Source organism: Berghia stephanieae, chromosome 9 (assembly GCF_034508935.2).
Source record: "Berghia stephanieae isolate SIO BIC M18660-M18661 chromosome 9, UCSD_Bste_1.3, whole genome shotgun sequence".
Taxonomy (NCBI): Eukaryota; Metazoa; Mollusca; class Gastropoda; order Nudibranchia; family Aeolidiidae; genus Berghia; species Berghia stephanieae.
In genome coordinates this window covers 33154891-33157885 of record NC_088368.1, presented here as the reverse complement: position 1 = coordinate 33157885, position 2995 = coordinate 33154891, and positions in this window count along the sequence as shown.

Sequence of the window (2995 nt, the reverse complement as noted above, 5' to 3'; positions counted from 1 at the left end):
TCGTAAGTGGAGATGAAAATTGGAAATATGACTCGCGGTCAATGCTGGAGAATGATTCTCTTTTCTAGATAGCAAAACTTATATTTTAAATAGTTGGACACATTGTTGGACCTTGGTTTAAGACTTTTTGACAAGTGAAGGATTCTAAATCTTTTGATGTTCAAGTTGACGTTTACGGACAAAATGAGAGTGGTGGTGGTTTTTTTTTTTTTTTTTTTTTTTTTTTTTTTTTTTTTTTTTTGGGGGGGGGGGGGGGGGGCGGGGGGTTGTAAGTGTACAGCAGAATTTAAAAAAAAAAACAAGACAAATACTTGATTAGTTCCTGTTACGTAAATGTTTATAGAACAGTAAAGTTTGCTGCCCCAAACGTAAACAAAGGTCGAGAAGCACATGGCAAACCACATGTTCCTGTCTTGACAGCTCACGTTCCAATGTAAATAATAGAAAGAAAATAACCTTTAAAATTTGGCTGTTAGGTGGCAAAAGAAACACATATTCATAAATACTCGATCATACATCAAATAATGTCTAGATATGGATATTTTATGGAACAAAAGGTAAAATTTATCAAAAGTTACGTCTATCTATTTTTAGACCAGAGCAAATTATTGCGCTGGTATGAACAAAACGAGAATTATTCGGAGCCTGATTTTCATATTAATTTAGTCTTATATTATTATTTCTGCAACTGTTAGATTTTATGTAAACATATTTTCAATACTGAAAGTGTATTGCCTACAACTCATACTACAAAATTGGGAGACCTATATTGTGCGTAAATTATTCCGGTCCCTAACGGAAATCACTAGCAACTTGTTATTGTTTACGTTTAGGGCAGCAAACTTTACTGTTCTATTGGTGTAACGTCATCAGGGGAGGTAATGCTGATAATGATCATAATGACAATAATATTATTATGGTGATAAGGATAATAACGATACGGATTAGTAGTGGTCACAAATGTGATGATGATGATGATGATGATGATGATGATGATGATGATGATAATAATAATTAATAAAATAATAATAATATAATATAATAATAATAATAATAATAATAATAATAATAATAATAATAATAATAATAATAATAATAATATAATAATATAATAATAATAATAATAATAATAATAATAATAATAATAATAATAATAATAATAATAATAATAATAACAGTAATAATAATAATAATAATAATAATAATAATAAATAATAAATAATAATAATAATAATAATAATAATAATAATAATAATAATAATAATAATAATAATAATAATAATAATAATAATAATAATAATAATAATAAATAATAATAATAATAATAATAATAATAATAATAATAATAATAATAATAATAATAATAATAATAATAATAATAATGACATCAAACATGATTGTAAAGAGGAAACAGCATACGGCCATAACTAAGTTGTACGCCTCATTAATAAAATATAATCAACGAATACGTAATCCATACTGAAGTAAGCAATGACATTAGGGGGAGGTTTTACATACTGAAAAGGAAAACAAAAGAACACATTAACCTTATTCCAATAATTATCTTTAGGTATATTTTACGACCTATCAAGCACTACAAAAAATTCACTGAACTACGAATTTTTGGTCAATTGCAAAACTTCATAGATATTCCTCTTTGATTCAATATATATTTTTGAGAGGAAGGTTGACGCCAGAGCACCAATATTTAAAACTTTGGAGCAATTTTGAATTCTGATGAGAACAAACTGTAAATTTGTAAAACCATCTACAGTGACATTTTCCCTATTTCCACTCCTCAAAACCCGGATAACTACGAATTTTAGAAATTTCTTATTGGCATATTATCAGTATATCATCATAATATTATGGTGTTATTGTGACGTCACTGAAATTCGGTGTCTATGTTTGATTGTCTTACAAAATGGCATATTCAAATATTTAATTTTAAGATGCTTTTAATTGACAGTGTAAGCAAAGAAAAGGTGATCATTGTGATACTGCGTAAAATTATAATCTGAAGAATTATTAATTTTTATTATTCTACATCTTCCCATATTTCGGCCACATCAAAAGGCACGACTCACTACAGAAGACCATTGCACAGGGAAAGATAGAAGGCAAGCGTGGTCGAGGACGAAGAAAGACAGCTGGCTTGGAAATGTCGCAGCGTACGTAGGAAGCCCCATAAATCAATGTGCGAAACTCGCAGATGAGAGAGAGGGCTGGCGAACCATGATCTCTAACGTCGTGTCCGACATGGAACATCGGTAAAGGTACATCTTCCCATAAATGGAAATGCATAACTCTAATCAAGTTCACACAAACAATTTGGGCTATATATCAAACAAGCATTGAATCTAACTGAAGCAAAAAAAAAAATAGTTTTTATATTTTCCATTAGCCATTAAGTATGCTCAAAACTCTTTACATGGGATACCAAGCCAACGGCAATACTTAACATAGTGGAAGAGACACGTGGCGTCTAAAAATCTTAATTTTATTTTTTCTCCAACAGAGACGTCGCTGCTACAGGCCAGGCTGGTACTTGCCGAGGAATCTCTGGTACTTGTTTTAAACCTAAGTACGGTGAGAGAATATGAATGAAGAGCCTTCTCCAAGAGCTCAACTTAGCGCCGGCAAGAGCAGGACTCAAGCCAATGTCGACAAAATAAGGTTTCAGCAAAATTCTGCTTTTTTGACTCTCTAAAATGTCTTTCAATGAGAAATAATAAAATCCAAATCGTTTGAAATGTAGAATAAAAGAAATTCTTGCACTCTTGCAATTTTGGAATTTGAACTTTGTTCTATGAGTTTTTGCGATCCTTATCATTTATCCGGTCCATGTTCGACATCGCTGATGTTGTAACAAGGCAAGACCCCCATTGTGCGGACCAGTTTACTGATGTACTGTAGAAAAACTCGATTTTTAAAATTTGGCCAGAATTCTCATCCTTCAAATAGCGATCGATTTAAATGACCCACATCTTGGCAA